Genomic DNA, 17,132 nt, shown 5'->3' on the forward strand with positions numbered 1-17,132 from the left:
CCTCACTCTCCAGGAATCGAGCTGGTCCGAGCTTCCAGAGGCACGTCGCCCAATCTATGAGCGATGAAGTAGACGACCGACCTTGTTCAAGCGGTCGTGGGAGCGTCTTCTTGCTCATCTCTTATGCAAGTGGTTTCAGAAAAATATCAAAATCGACTAAAAACTCCATAACGGTGAGAAGCCTGGAAAACCGATGAGCCCTGAGCAGTCCTTCCTTCCCCTCCAAGAGCATTACGAAGGACATACAACTATGAAGGACAGATTGTGAATCCTCTTGTGTCCTGTGTCGAGCTGCTAGATATGTTCAATTTACCACGATGCACCAAATGAACCAAGTGATACCCACTGTGGTTGCTTAGTGGCATTGGCGTTGCCCTGCTAAGCACGAGGTCGTTGGATCACATCCCGGCCACGGCGGCTGCATTTCGATGGGGGCGAAACACAAAAGCGACCGTGCATTGGATGCACGTTAAACTCCCCTATACTACGGGCCTGCCTCAACATCGGATCGCGCTTTTTGCACGTCAAACCCAAGAATGTTGTTTTAACGAATTAAGCGTATTTGCTTATCGTATTTCCTGTGTGCATAACTAACTGAATGTATTTGCATATCGTATTTGCTGTGTGCATATCATAAATCATTCATTGAGCAGCAATGAATTCTCTGCCTACGCCGAAGCACAGCAGCGGCCATAGAACGAGCCTGTGGTAAAGGTCCACTCCTCGATTAGCTGGCAAAAATCATCTGCGTAAGCAAGGCGGAGCTGCGCATGACCGTTCTGGTTGATGTTCGGCTGCGCAGCATCGAAGGCTTGCAGGACTTCGTGCAACTCACGGGCGTCGTCAGAGACCGGGTCACGTGCTATACTCGCGAAGACGGACGGAAGCAGCTGGACAACCACAACAAGCAGTGCTGCAGGCACTGCTTCACCGGCACTGGCTTCACCGCAACAGCCGGCGCTGGCTTCACCGCAACAGCCGGCGAATGTTGCGCGAGAATGAGCCAGCCATCGAGCCATGGGCAAGTACAGTTCAGGGTGCGGAAAGAAAGGTTGCGGCCCGTTTCTGTAGCGTCGCATTAATACTCGCCCACCACGACGGAACCCTCTGGGCAGGATGTCGACATGCCCTGAAAATTCAGTGCCACGTGGGATATGAATGGGATGGACGGATGGATGGACAAAGCTTTTATTGGAAACCAATGGCCGGTGCTTTCCTGAGTTGCGGGAGCCGACGGTGGTTAGGCGGCCCGGAGTCCCTGCTCATATGAATGGGACTATCAAAGCTATTTTTTGTCAGGCTGTGTGTTGTGATGGAGCTAGTAGTAATGAGGAAAAGACAAGGAGGTTTAACCATAGAACGCATAGATATTACAATCTGTTTCTATTCAATTTCTGCAATAAGCATTCTCCGATCAGTTCAACCTTTTTGGGGCCATCGAAAATTTCCTTATTTATCATGCCAATAAACGTATCAATCAATTTTCGGATGCAAAATAATTACCTATGAATCTGATCAAATAAAGCGCACAGCGGTTTTGGATTGACTATTTCTAATCAAATGACGCGAAACTTACGTAACCATCGACGCAATTATTGGGTGGTGACCCACAGCGTTGTTCGAACCACCAAATCAATGCTCTCCTCGTTTATAGCAGCTCACTTTTGTTTGCTTTCAAAGCAAACAGCATCACCTACCTTGACATGTTCGTCTTATCTAACTGACTGACAAGAGGCGAGGATAGCGCAGAAGCGCAGAGGGTTTCGGTAGGGCCGAGCTAGCCCAGTGAAAAAAGATAACCGGTTGAGGAGGGTGGTGCCGGAGTCTGCGATTGGTGCCCTTCCCCTTGCCTATAGCTTGCGGTGGCTGGTCGAAAATCGTGGCGGCGTGCAACGGAAGGTTAAAATGCCATTAAAACGGATCCTCAGCGAAGAAGAGCTTACAGAGCGATGTCGTAAACGTGCCGAAAGGGCTCGAGCACGTTACACTGCCACACAATAATTATACGCAAATAAGTCCATTCTCCCCGACAGCTCCGAGCAGCTAGTGTCCGAGTGACCGGTAGGCAGACATCATCTATTCCTTTCGGAACGGGGCAGTTTCCGGCTATTCCGTTCAGTTTCGTTTGGCATATTATTGAATAGTTAATGTGTACGCGTCTCATTGACGTGCTCAGTTCTCGCGGTTTTGTGACGCCGCGTGACAGACTGGCGAAGGGGGCGCTGCCCGAAAACTTTTGACCAATAGCGGAGGGTTATGGCAAAAAAGGTGTAGAATATGAAACAATTTTTCTTTTGATTGGTCTAATCAGTGCATAATCAATGTGTGCACGTCATATGAGATGGAGAGTTTTGGCCGTTTTGGTGACGTCGCGTGACAATGGGGATCGACCCGACAAATGCTGGACCAATCGGGAAATGCTGATTGCAGAAATGGCATAGCCTTATGTTATAGCGCCCATGTTTTATGAAATTCCACTCACCTGCGGTAAAGCGCGCGTAGACCAGACCGGGTCCATGCCTTTAAAATAAGACTTCGACAGCATGAGGATGCAGTAGCCAAGATACCGATATCTGGCAATCTAGCTGCGCACTCTTCAAAACGGCTATGTCACCCAATATTTTCTCGGACAGACCAGTTACTGACGCTTTTTGTTTAAAACTCAGCAGTTCGGTCGCATGCGTGTCAGTGCATCTTCACTCGTTTTGGTTCTAGACACCATTGAATTCTAAAAATAAGGGTTTCGCACAGGATGTCTTGCACCATGTCTTTGAGGCACGTGTTTCGCGTGTCATATACGTGTTTTTTTATGTGGTTGCATGCCTTTTTCTGCTCTATCAAACATTTTAAATGCACCCATACACGTTATATTCCCGTATCTACGTATGACAAGCCTGAGTGAATGAATAAACAGTTGTTAATGCGCAAGGGCCATGGTGAACTCGTTTGTCGAGCTTGTGTTTTCGTGTTCGCCACATTTTAAGCGCCATATGTCCTATATTCATGCCATACCATCTAGCCTCCACTGAAGCACTTCTACAATTTTGTATATATGTTAATGCGTTCACTCCACTAAGAAGTCGCTGAGGTTAAAAGTACTTGTTAGTTACAGCGGATCTACCTTTGCAATTGTGTGTTATGCAAGTGTTCCGCCCGAGCCTTTTCCTCTGATGTGTGTGGGGTGCAACATAAAGCACTGTGAAATGTGTTGCTAGTAAGATTAATTTCGCCATTTAAAAGCAACGAGAGTGTTCAACACTGTCTTGTAACACCTAAATATCCTATGTAATTAAATTCCCTTTGACATTTTGGCCGACAATGGCACTTCTTTAGTGCTCCCAATGAAAATCGCGTTAAAATGGTGCTACTGTATGAATACGAAACTGCTGCAGTAGTCATGAAGTTTGATTTCGCCGTTTCTCATATTGTACGTTCGTACTCAGACCTACTCTACTATGCATTCGTCCAGAGAGAAAGCCGCTATATTCGAGTATGGAACTTTCTATGTTGAAGAGATCACAACTAAAATAACAGCATCTTGCACAACGATTATACATCATGACCGACGTCATTTCAAGTTCAAGGCTCAGTAGTGTTCATTACACATCCGCTAAGTAAACGTGTGGGTCCAATTATTTAAAAAAGATTAATACATGCAGTCGTTAATTCAGCATCAAATAAGCGAAGCATAAAGGAGAGGTCAATACAGTCAAGAAAGCGACACATGAACGTGGTCGCAGAAGCCTTATAATCCGCGCTCGCCGTCAATAAATCCGAAGCATGACGACCGGGAGAGGTCGAGAAGTTTCTTGTAGAACCGCCACGCCTGCTGCGGGGTTTGGAAGACGACGCCTTCCCTTCCATGTTTGCCGAAGCCGCAAGAATAGCTGTGGTAGAGATGCGAGGACATCTTCCACGACGAATTCCACGACCGACAAAGCTCGTAGAATTCCGTCCTGGTCAAGAACTCCCGCGCTACCGAAACCGGAACTCGCTGCACCTTGCCGACGTCGCACGACTCGGTGGCTTTCGAGAGCGCGACGGACACGGCCGTCGCCGAAAGGAGCAGGTAGCACACCGAACGACGAGGCGAGATCTCGGCACGACCGGTGGGCGTCTTCTCAAAGACCGCCATCTCGGTGGGCGATGGCCACCTGCCGTCGTTGCGGAGCACGGAAGTGGTCGGGTAAAGCAGCATCGACTGTGGGGAGTTCAGGGCGTTCGCGAGAGCTCGCAGCCTGGAAGCATACCGCGCGGGACGCGGGTGGGTTGCTGGGTACGGGATAAAGAATCCAAGAGTGCAGTTTGCCTTCCGCAGCGCAGTCGCGACGTGCCGGACCTTCCGGACGAAGCTTGCGGTGACGACTCGCAATGCGTCCGCCTCGTGCAGCCACAGACGAACGCCCGCGTAGCCCTCGGATCGTACCAAGCGCAAGGCGTTGCGGGCGAATTTCCTTCGAGCCCCACTGTCTCCATTCGTCAGGAGCTTCGAAAAGGCCGAATCCCGCTCGAAAACAGCCGCCAGCGCCGTCCAAGCTCGATTATACGTGTCGCCCCGTGGTTTTGTGACGTGCTGCGGTTGCGGTTTCAGTGCGCCTGTCCGGGACGTTTCCGGTCTAATAGTCATGTTGTTTGCGAGGACGTAGCAGCATCGGATGAGCACGTCACAATGTCGAGTTCTTCGACGATCCGCGGGGGTCTGGCTATTACCTGCTAGTTCGTAGTTGTACAAGATGTCGTCGCGGTGTGTGTAGAGGCAGACGTGGCTTGCCAGGTTGGTGCCGTCGTAGTGCCGCTGCGGAGTCCTCGAGGGGTCGCCAACAGTAAGAATATCGGTCGTGGTGAAGGTGCCGGCGCGTCTGTCATCTGTAAATGAAATGCAGGGCAAGCGTTAGGGAAAATATTAATTTATATTGAATAAAAGCACTGTTGGAGCGACGCAACAACAACCACCTATACTTCTGTACTTCTCGCGAAAGAACATCAGTTTGCACGCATCAGAAATGGATCTGCGTATATGGTTTTCCTCGCGAATCCTCCCGTACTTTTGTGAACATAATTGCTGCTGCTGTCTTGCCGAATAGTTCGTACATAAAAAAAACTAAAACGTGTCCGATGGAGGACTCAAACTTCGGTCGCCCAGCACAGAAGCGCGATGCCCTAGCCATTATAGCCACAATCATAAGTACACTTCGATACTGTCATCTCCAACTAGCTCGTTGAGATGATCGCCGAGTGTGGTGTGTCACATGGTGTAAAGGCCGTTTCACATGATGCGCTTTTAAGCGCCCCGGAAGTGCGATTTATGTCGCATGCGACGGAAATCGCAGTGGCAGGCGTCGACCGATCGCAGCGGTCGCAGCGATTTCCGACTCAGCCAAAACTCTACTCAGCCGAGCTTGCTCCGACTCGTATTTACCAAAATTCTACTCAGCCAGGCTCACACGAACTCAGCCTCAAGGGTCGGTCCAAGTCCTATAGTAAGCTGACTAGTGAGTGAGTTCGCCGATCTATTTATACATTACATGACACTAAAGTTGTGAACTGTGCGGTGCATAAGCAAATATTGTATAGGAGTCCGCGTTGAATTGGATGATCGAAATGAAGGACAATTGTACACAGAGAAGTTATAGTTTTATACAATTTAATTGACCGTTGCATGAAAGCTTCGCCTTATGTCGATTCCAACAAGTGCAGTGGATCTGCACCATATTTTTGCCGATACCGCTAGCTATCTTGGTCATTACTGGGTGACCTCATTTCGTACATTTCAACGCAAAGTTGAATAAATGACTGTGGTGCAACATATTCAAAAAACGCCTTATATCAATACAAGTACAACAATCAAAACATCATAAAAAATTGCGCATAATAAGATGCACACAAGTTCAAAATACATGTGCAGACGGAATCGCCCTTCGGCCGAGTTGGCCGCCATCTTTCGCAAGAAAATAAAAACAAACCAGCACTGCAATGAGACCACGCATAGGCATGCCACTTACTGGGACCATGGGCTATCGAGGACACATACGTGGAACCTAGCAGTTACCGCGAGGTAGCGGCTACGGACGCTGGCACAGTTCCCACCCGGCCACTAAACCACACTGGACAACTGTGTTCACTCTGTACTAGTATTTAGGCACGCTTTTATTATCTATGTCTGAAAGTTTTATTGTGATCTCCTCAAAAATTTCACAATGTTTAGATTCTGAAACTTGCAAAGGTAAACAGTTTTATTCAATTGTTCATGGAGAATGCTCAAAGTGCTTAGTGATATAGCCAATGTTTTACACTTTTCCTCAGAACAATATGCAGTATGCTATTCACATTCGAGCAGCTTTTCAACAGCAAGAAAATGAATCATTCTCTCCTGTTTTGAGCATTGGTTTAATGCAGGCTGTTCAAGCCGGGCATAACGTTTTGCTAAAACAATCCATTCGGGAATACCAGATTCGATTGTACTTTGAGGCTTCCCTTGCACTTTCTTTTGTCGATTAATCTAGTTTGTAACGGCCCCTATTACCATGCTCTAGCATTGATCTGATACAAGTACATGACTAGCTCAACAGGCCGGGATACTCGCTTTAATTTCCAGTGAAGAAACCATAACATCTGCTCCAGTCACGTAGGTTTTTGGTAATCTGGGGTTTTCAGCCCCACTTTAAAGTAATGCGCAGGAACAGGAAGAAACACACGCAAGTCAACAAGATTAGCCGATAGTTCCGATAGCTTTCTACATTAGCCCCCCCCCCCCCCCCCCGTCTCCCCTGTCACTACGAATACAAAATTCCAGCGCTATTATCTTGTTATTAAACAAAGGTACTCATAACAACGTATTTTATGTTTGCCGTGAGGCTACGCCACCGCACTTCGTGCAGCATATTAAGTTATGCTTCTTGGAACAGATTCACAGTATACTAAAAGTGCGAGACTGTAGACGTCGCCCATGTCCGTTAGAATCCTATGATGTTACGTACACAAGTGAGTGCAGCTCCTAAAAAGCTTGTGGTGTCGGGTATTACGCCTTTTGAAATATTCAGAGAGGACTTCTATACATAATTACATCACTCGCGTCGCGATTAGTGAACCAGGCTAGTACTATCAGATTGAAGTTCACTACATAACTGCCATTTCACGTTCAATAATCACACACAGATCATTTGCGGCTTCCTTCAGGGGCAGACGTCAGCTCTCGGGTTGGTGCTTGCTCCTGCGTTTGGTGCAAGAATACGCCTATGAGCAGGCACCGCTCTTGCGCGATTGCGAGCAATATGCGAGCATCATTTCTTCAGAAGCTGACGCTGCTACATAAAAGTGTTTTTCCGCGCGTAAAAGAAGCCCGCGAATACACCCAAAATTGCCGCGCGACTGGCCACGCGAGGCACTTTGCTTGTATTCGGGGGCTTATTTCACGCTCGGAAAAACGCTTTTATGTAGCACGTATTGAGCAACAGAAAGCTGCGTCGGGAATTTTTGATGTTGCTCTACAAGTTTCTCCTTGACACTCTTTATCCAATTATAGTATTTGAGAAGCTCATTAATTAATTAGGACTACTTATGTAATTTGGCGGAATGCATAAAATAATCTGAGTGTCTCCAAGCGACGGCAAAAACATTACCTTGGTTCTGTTCAGCTACGTAGCATTTTAAAGTTTGGCTGAAGTTAAGTGAAACACCCTGTAGAGCTAGAAAGGGACCGCCAGCGGCGAGCGGAAAAGCTAGAAGAACCTGATAGACGTATACAACTGTCACACGGGTAGTCGAACCGCAGTTAAGTTTCACGCCAGTTAAGGCTAACCGCAGTTACACCTATACCCCAGTCACACGGGCATACCGAAGGTCCTTTCATGTTAAGGAGCATAGAGCTCTCAAAGGAACATTAGGTCAAGGGATATGTATCAGTGCTACACGGTCGCCAGGTGGTCTCCGCTGAAGCTTTTGGCAGAAACCGCAACGTACTCTAAAACGCAAAAGTGACGAAAACACACACACACACGAGGACACTTCGATGCGTAGCAGCTGATAACCAAATCGCACATGGCACCCATTTTGCTCACGAGGGTTGCAATGTGGGCTTGTTGGTAACGCATCTTGGAGGGTTAACGGCAGCGCGATGAAAGTACGAACTGAACTTCGATAACAAACAATGTTCGAAGTTAGCGCCGTGTCTTTTAATCGCGCTACCGTAAACCCTCCAAGACCCATTTTGCGTCGGTGTTGCTGATTGTGACAATCCGTGCCGGCGCTGTTGTACCGGCGCATTCATCATTGAGACTGCAGGTGTCACGAAAGTGTTTAGTGCTTATAAACTTCTGTAATATAGTGAAACTTGTCTTAACAGGCAAAAATTGAACTTTCGTATTTATAAAGAATTTTGTTTTCTTCTGTCGGACGCCCTCTGGGCTCAAAAGTATTCCTTTGAGATTTCAAAGGACAAACGCGGACTCCTTTGGCTCAAAGCTCCCTTCAACTAGGCCTCCTTTGATGCGCCCGTGTGACAGCGCGCGTCCTCCCTTGAAGTAAAGGATCTTTGATTCAAAGGATTTTGAAAGTGCCCGTGTGACTGGGGTATTAGTCACACGATAAACCTAACCGTAGTTATTCCGCTAACCATGGTTGTCGCAACCTGAGGTTGGCCACCTCAGTCAAATTCATAACTAACAAAATGGCGGCCCCCAACTCCGACGCCTGCAGCTCGGCTCGCAGCGAAACATCCTCCCAAAAGCCTGTCAACTTGTCTGTCGCGGTGATGGAGGCCTTGATACGCATTTGTGAGGACAAACTGACGGCTCTGCGTTCAAACGCACGCAACTCGCGCATACATAGCGTCATAGTGGAGACTCCGTCCTGCCGGCGGGGGAAGGTCCATATAATGTCAAACAAGTTCGCCAGAATCTTGAGAATCTGAACAAAAAAATACCGGTGAGCGATATTCTACTTTACTTGTAACGAAACGATGAATTCTGTCAGAAATTTGTGTGACGTGTAAGCACTGGCTTGGAACCGTATTATTAGGTCTCCGCCTTCTGCGGCGACAGGATGGAAACAACGAAAGATACGCGGCGTGTGGCAGCGCCGCAGTCCAGTTTACGGTAACTGTGGTTACGTCAAGTTGCCGCGGTTGGGTATAACTGCGGTTAAGGCTGCCCGTGTGACAAGCGTAGTATTTGCATTGTGAAGAAACCCAGTGCAAGCAGATGGCGCCAGGATATCCTGAAACAAAGTTCCCGTAACGATCCCATAGGGCATTTGATAGCATGTGCAAAAGTCGACCATTAAAAGCAGCGCAGTGCATCCTGCAGCGAGACAACCACGTGGAATCACGTGAATACCGGATAACACTCAAGTCAATAACGAGGGCTGCACACGTCGTCCCATAAACAGTTGCGAGAATGACAGAGAAACGCCAATGAGGGAACTAGAATTCTACAAATCTCGAATACTCCACAGGATCATCGACAATGTGCAACGGTTCTGATGGCTTCTTCCCCATAAAGCTCTACCGCTGTCTGATATTTCGCTGTCGAAGGAATTTTCATCTGCGCGCACCTCACCGACCTTTGTGCTTGTTGTTGTCGTCGGATCTCTCGGTGTCCTCCTTGTTGGTCGACGTTTTCTCTCTGTCCGTGGTGGTGGATGGAGCTGTGGCTGGATCACTCTCGGTTTCCGTGGGCGGGTACTCGTGGTCTTCCAGGTAGCCAGACACCCACAACACGAGTAGCACCCACAGCAGCATGAACGTGGCGCACACGGCTGTAGAGAGGCACACGCGCAAAACACGCCGGGACGTGGACGGGTCGGAAGCAAAGCTGCGACTACGGCTGCCCTGGATGTCCACGCTAAAGGAGATGCGGCGCCGCTTGCGTGCCCGGCTTCGACGGCGGCTGCCTCCGCTGCGAACACGCATTCAACGCCCTTGAGAATGGGGATGGCCTACTGTTGAAGAAATCAATTTGGGCAAGCAATCTACTGCATAACGCAGACAACCGTGGTATGTTTGAATTGCAGACTGCATGGGTGTAAAGAGAAATGACGTTGTCGGGGACGATACGTTACAAGGTGGAGTGGTGAAGGGATAGAGTCGGCTGACGGATGAAGGACAGACCTGCTTCCTGTGATGAACATTAATTAGGCTTGTGATGATGACAACCGCAACTCGAAACTCGTGGTGCCATACCTCGAAGGAGGCGGCGCAAAATCCGCGCCGCGGCACTCACGGACCGCTGACGCTGAATAGAGCACGCGCAACATTGTCTCAGCGCCAAAAAAAATGACATTCAAGCGTATGGTGCACTGTATCTGGCTTTTGAACGTTTGAACTTAACAAACTTAACAAAATTACTGAGAATACATAAGAAAATACTAAGGCTGATAGACAAGGCTATAGTTCTAGCACCTAGCGACCCACTATTTAAAAATATAAGATAATCAAAGTGACTGATCTATATCAATACCAACTACTACGAGAGTACTGTCTTAGCTGCAAACGCTCACTTTTTGTTTATGGAGATGGCGAATCTTTGCTTAAAGGAAAAGGCCTATGAAACAAGAAATACAGAAATGTGTAACGTTCCTTACTTTCGTACTAATTATGGCTTTCATATGATTCAATGTCTTCTTCCGCGAATTCTAAATCATTACACTAGCAAAGGTATGTGTCTCATTTAAGTGTCGCAGAATTATAGCGGCTCTTTTTGTTGTATATAAGCTATCTCGCAATTTATTTCAGTGCAGAAGATTGCAGCAGGTTTACTTGTTGTATAAACTATGTATAAACTATGTTTTCAGTTTTCCATTATGGCTTGATCTTTACGTAAAACAATGTGACAGTTAAACAAAAAGGTGCTGTGATATTGTGATGTCCTTCAGCTGCTGCCATTTGGCGGAGGATCCCTCAAGCCGTCATTTAAACGGCTTTTCCCTACACCTCCTGTTACACTGTACTGTGACGAAGCAAATAAAGCAATCAACCAGTTTCTCTTCACCTACAAATGAGAAAAGGCATCCGGGCTTCAGGAAAGCGACTCTGCGCCAGAGAGAAATGCTATGCAATTTATGAACATTGCGAAAAGTTTCCACGTCGTCCCATTCCCATAGGTGCATGCAATAACCATCATTTGGTGGCTATGTCTCAGACGGCAAATTATTGGTACTTCGGAAACGGCTTCGCTGGCCCGACGTACACCTTCCAGGTCAGTTTCAACATTCATCCAGGGGGCACCTTATTCGCAAATTGCCCCGATTATTCAATTGCTATGACTTAACATTCCAAGGCGACCCCTGGTCCAGTGGCGTAGCAGAAATTTTGTGCAGGGGGGGTCACGTTGCAGCGCCGTCTCTTCCTTACAGAATTTGCTGAGGGATCAAATACATGAATAATAACTGCATTGCCACTGCCAATGTCATTGTGTATTAGATGCTGCAAACAAATTCTTGAACGCTACGCACTGTCACAGCAAGTAAAATATGTATTTTGTCATAAAAGAATATATTCTTATCCCCAAAAATTGTGGCTGATATCTGATATGAATGCTTGCATGTTTTTTGTATATTGAATAATTAATATAAATATCGTACGAAATTTAGAACTACATCAGTTGGAAACCAGCAAAGCAGCCCATGCCGCTGATATGAAAAACGTAAAGTACATGAAATGAACAAGTTGAGGAGGAATAAACTTTATTTGTGTAGCAGATTTGTGAGACCTATAGGCCTCTCTACCTGGACGACGGCCTCGAGCCCTTGGGCTCTGGCGGCATCTTCGGCCTGCTGGATTGCCCTATGTTGATCTTCCGGTGCAGAGCTGAGCAGCGCGGTCTCCCACTGCTCTCTGGTCTTGTGTGTTTCATTCTGTGCGGGTGTCCCAGGACAAGCCCAAACCATAACTTGTAAGTCCGCCCTTTCTTGTCAGAATCAGCATCTATCGGTGCAAAGTTCTGGATGGTAACGGTGGTAGGCCACCGGGTTCGGATATGTATCTGTTTGTAACAAGTGCCATGCCGTCGCTTGCCATCTACTTAGCGATGGGTGTGCCGGGGGGAAACGGGCCCTTCCCGATTTATAGTGTTTGATGATCTCGGTAAAGCTGGTCATCCGGTCTCTCTCCGCTCCCAGTATTTGCGTTTCACCTGCTCGGTTCGACAGTTCTCGAGTCAGGTTGTGCGCTATTTCGTTCCCGAGAAGGAAGGAGTGTGCAGGTGCCCATATAATGTAAGCATCTTGATATTCACGAAAGTTGGCTAAAATTCTTAGCGCTTCCGGCGAGATTCTTCCTTTGGCATAGTTCTTGACGGCAGTGTTGGAGTCGCTAACTATGATGTTGGCCTCCGTGGAGGCTATTGCCAGTGCTAAGGCAGCCTACTCCGCCCCCTCCGGCTTTTCTGTTTTTACAGTGCCACTAAATCTGGAGTCACCCTCTAGACTCGTAGCAACTATCGACATACTCTGTCTATTTGTGTACTCCGCCGCGTCCACATAGACCACGCCCCTGCCACTACTGAATATTTTGTTGAGAGCTCTCGCTCTTGCGATTCTTCTATCTTCGTGAAACTCCGGGTGCATGTTTCTGGTGACTGAAGGTAATGAGAGATGTTCCCTTATTTTCCTTGGGATGTCTCTCCACAGTCCATGCTGTGCTTCGTAGGTTATTCCGATATCGTCTAAGATGTGTCTGTCCGTTAAACTATGCGTTAGTCTTTCATACTGCGCCACTCTCTGGGCCTCAATAAGTTCGTCTAATGTGTTGTGCACGCTGAGCGCTAGAACCTCTCGTTTGGCGTATTTGCTGGAACTCCCAAGGCTTGCTTATACGCCCTTCTAACGGTGCATTCTATCTTGGCTTTCTCCGCATCGTAGAGCTTAAGGTAAGGGATCACATATACGATACGACTAATTACGAATGTTTCTATTATTCGGATAAGATCGTGCTCTTTCATGCCATAGTTCCTGTTGGATATCCGCTTTATTAGTGTGATTGTTTGGTGAACACTATTATCCAGTAGTCTAATGGTTTCTCCATTATGACCGTTTTCGGATATGCGGAGTCCCAGTATTCTTAGGCTGTCCACTTTCGGTATCCTGGTGCCTTCTACTGTGACCACAACGTCGGGCCTTTCCTTAATGTTTTTTCGACCCCTGCATGTGGGTCTATAGAGCAGATTGAGACAAAAAATTTAATCAATCTTTCTCATTCTAGAACTTTGTTTACATTATTGTACATATGCAACGGCCAGGGAAAAATCTTAAGGACGCTGTCCTTCGTTCCAATGCATTGCGCAGGAGCACCTGTCACCGGTCGTGTATGGAGTAATTGCACCAAAATTATAGTCGCAACAGAAAGCACATATAAAATATAGTTCTTCAAAATGTACATTAGAAATGCGAAGATACTATGAAATATAGAAAAGCGAAGGTACAGCTTGATAAAGGGCAAAAAAGTGTCAGTGGAAACAAAGTTCACTGCATGTATACACAAAACCTCGCAACAAGATATTTAAATATACGTAAAACTCTCCAACAAATCTACTTATTTAAGCAAAAGTCACTGTATAAAATTAATGCGTCAAACAAGGCAAGCAAACATGTTGCGCAATCACAGACAGTAACCTTTATGCATAGAAAGAGAGACAATCCAGGCAAGAACAAAACTATGTTCACAGAAATCGTGATAATGTACTTGGGCCACGCTGTGGTCGCGACAGCGCCATATGGGTAGAATAATAGAGGAAGAATGCAGAAATCAATACGAAAATGCGTATTTTAACTGCCTGCACAGCGACAATTATTCTGCACCAAAAATTAAACAAGGGTACTGGTTTGGTTCAAGAAAGAAGTAAAAGCAGGTAGCTAAAAAGGAAAGAAAAGGACAAACGAAAGCCACAGATGATGCGGCAGGTTTAACTATACCGCCAATACCCGAGTGTGTTTGTTGGGTAACGCCGCGTGGACCGAGCTTTCAATGAGCAAGGTCGGTCAAAATTGCTTATTGATGTCCTCGTAATGTTCGTATTCGTATGGTAATTTCGATCATAAAGTTAACTGTTTCTATAAACGGCAGAAATTTCTGCGGTTTTAAAAGATAATGAACCGTCATACGTTTTCATAATAACGCGTTTATGGACCTGAAGGAACAGAGTTTTTTACTTGCAGTGATATTTCCTGATTCGCTATCTAAAGGAAAAACTTAACTCGGCAGGGAAGTTTAGCGAAGAGATCAATGACTTCGGACATGTTGATGTCGACGCCTGTGGGCGTATAGAAGCGCCTGACCAACCTTGCGTTCCTTCACACATTGTAGAGCGAAAGTAGCTTTTAGTAATTTCGTGCTTGAAAATATTCTCTCTGGCAGTGTTCTCTGGAAGGGTGTCAAGAATCTGCAGCAGTTTGTACACAATTGGATAGAACCTGCAGTCGCAATAAAGAGAGGGCATCTATTCAGTGCTGGGGCGCTGGCTTCCTGCTTTGTTCACCAACTTTGTTCACGGTAGTCGCAGTTCTCCCAAAGCAGTCCTCGCATCCACGTCCTGCGCCAAAATGGCCAAGAGATTTTCTGCTCCTTTCTCTCGAACATCTTGCATTGGTGGTATTGCGGAAGGTACAATTACAGAAAAGTCCTTCATGATTGTCCTGCCCTTTTCGAACCGTTGGTGCAACTGTGCTAATACGTGGTCCATGAATGGAATGAACACAGTTCTACGGAAATATTCCTCAGTATTTTCTGATGCAACGATCCCACGATCCTGCTGTCGGACACCGGTTCGTTGGCTGGTGATTTCCACATCCAGTTTTTTTTTTGCCACTCCCTGTACCTCTGTAAATATTTTGAAAATGAAGCAGTCGCATTCTTGCAGTCATTTTCGATCGCCTGCTGTACCACATCCATGTCGCCAATGGCGGCGCTCATGTCGATGCCGCAACAATGCTTTTTTTTTCTTTTGTGGGGCTGGGACACCGAAATGCAAAAAAAAGACGCAAATGAAAGCATGTTGACCACAATCGAATGCCTACTTTGGTCAGCTAATGTGGCTACCGAAGGAATATCGAACAAAACGTGAGACGCTTGGTCCACACAGAATCATATGCATACTGCTCAGTATCCGACACCGGCAAGACGCAAGCTTTTCCGGAGAGGTTGCAATAACATCGAAGTCAAGGTGATGCCCTCGAGCGAACGCGTTGCAATCTATCGAATTCCCACAGTGATGGCGGCTAGCGACCATTGTTTCTTTTTCTCGTCTACTAGCCAGAAAACGTCTAAAACGCCGCCTGGCCAAAATCCACTCGGTCAGAGAAAAATGTCACAGTTTCGCCCGAAGGGCGAAGCAATGAATGCGATAGCAACACAGCAATGTCATACGAAGTAAGGTGAGCGGCTTTGGTAGCAATATGAATTGTAGTAAACATGAGCTGATTAAGTAAGCAGGTGTGCTGCGGCGTAAGAGACCGACATGAAGAGAGACTCGATGACCACGAGAAGACGCGTGTGAAATGGTGGTGTTGATGAGAAGCGCTGCCCGTGGGCAGCGCGTGCGAAGGGACACACCTGTAGCGCTGCACTGTCGATCCGGGCAGCATTGCATGTGTAGCGTGCGTTGGAAAATGTGACCCGACTATTACTAACTGAATGAACAAGCGTGGTGTGAGCGCCCACAAATACGAATAGATCACACTGAATGACTGCAGACAACGACTGTCAAAACGCTGGCAGCAAGCATACGCCGCAGCGGGCGAAGGTACGTGCGGTCTATCGCTGCAACGGAAACTGAGCGGCGAATGCACAGCGCATAAAGGTCAGAGCCGCGTGGAGATAAGAGACGGTGCGAGCGAGCGACGAGCGCGGTTGTTGGCAGAGTAGAAATGCGCCCCCCCCCCCCCCGCTCCTTCCGGCGCTCGCTTCCCGCTTCCTTGCTTGCGCGTGGAAGATTGAGTGCGTTCGTTCTCCGTGACAGCGTGCGCGCTCGGGCATACTGCGCGCGGCGAAGATTTTATCTATACGGTACCTCACGGCGACGGCGACGACGACGGCGACGCCGACGGCAGAAATCCGGTGGAAGTGTCCATATAATTGCTATCGCAATAAAACGAACGCGCCCCGAAGTGCGCCACGCCGTGGTCGAGGCAACACGAGAAAACCGCATGCACTCTGGCTGGTTCTGGCAGCCCGCGGATAGCGAGAACAAGAAAATTGAAGAGGCTCAATGTGTCCTCGCGAATAGAAGTCCCAGTATAAAAAATTAATAAGAACGTAGTTACCTTTGCTGGCTTTAGTGTCTTGACATGGACGCCTTGGCGCAGATGAAAAAAAAATGTTGATATTCTTTTCTGTGACACGACGGCACAAATTAATCACCGCAACGCTTCGTCTCATCGGACCTCGCTGCGTGCTTTGTCGACTTGTCTTATAGTGCTTGATTTGGCTTGTCTCGTTGTATGGTGCGATGTACGACTTTAAAAAAGTCAATGCACCTTTGGCGTCAAAAGTTTACAAGAACATTAAACAAATAAGGTTCCGGAATATAAAATCTAAAGCAAGACTTTGGAAATGACAGTGCACCTTTCGCGTCAAACGTGTGTGAGAACTTTATACCGATAAAGTTTCGGAATTGAAATCTATGTGGTCCGTAGATTCTGCGGCCGCCGCGAGATGCCACAATGAGCACGCTCGCCATCGAAACACCCTTGAAACTTTGTGCTCAAATGGGGCTCCTTGCGCAATGTGACTTCAGGTGCATGGTCGTGGCCACGAAATCCAGCCGAGTTCGCAATGTTCGCGCCGAAATGTCTTTAGGAGCATGAGGGAGACATTGTAGATGTAATCCAGAATGATTTCTGGCGCCGGTGGTTGTTTTGGTCGGCGGTGCATATGACAGCACGAAAAAATTTCGGGGAGGGGCTGAAGCCCCATAACCCCCCTCCCTGGCACCGCCCCTGCCCTGGTCTAGGAAAGTAGTAGTTTCTCACTATCTTGGCCAGGTGATCTAAATGAATCCAGAACGCTCCTGTGGAGAATGGCAGAGCGCTGCGGCTGCGTCGTGCGCTACGCAGGCGTTTTTAGGTGCGAAGCACCTTATGCGCCCGGGCTGTCGGCGTCTCCTGTCGTAATCGTCGTCGTAGTCGCGGTAAGCAAGCGGTTC

This window comes from Dermacentor silvarum, chromosome 2 (genome assembly GCF_013339745.2).
Source record: "Dermacentor silvarum isolate Dsil-2018 chromosome 2, BIME_Dsil_1.4, whole genome shotgun sequence".
In the NCBI taxonomy this organism is placed as follows: domain Eukaryota; kingdom Metazoa; phylum Arthropoda; class Arachnida; order Ixodida; family Ixodidae; genus Dermacentor; species Dermacentor silvarum.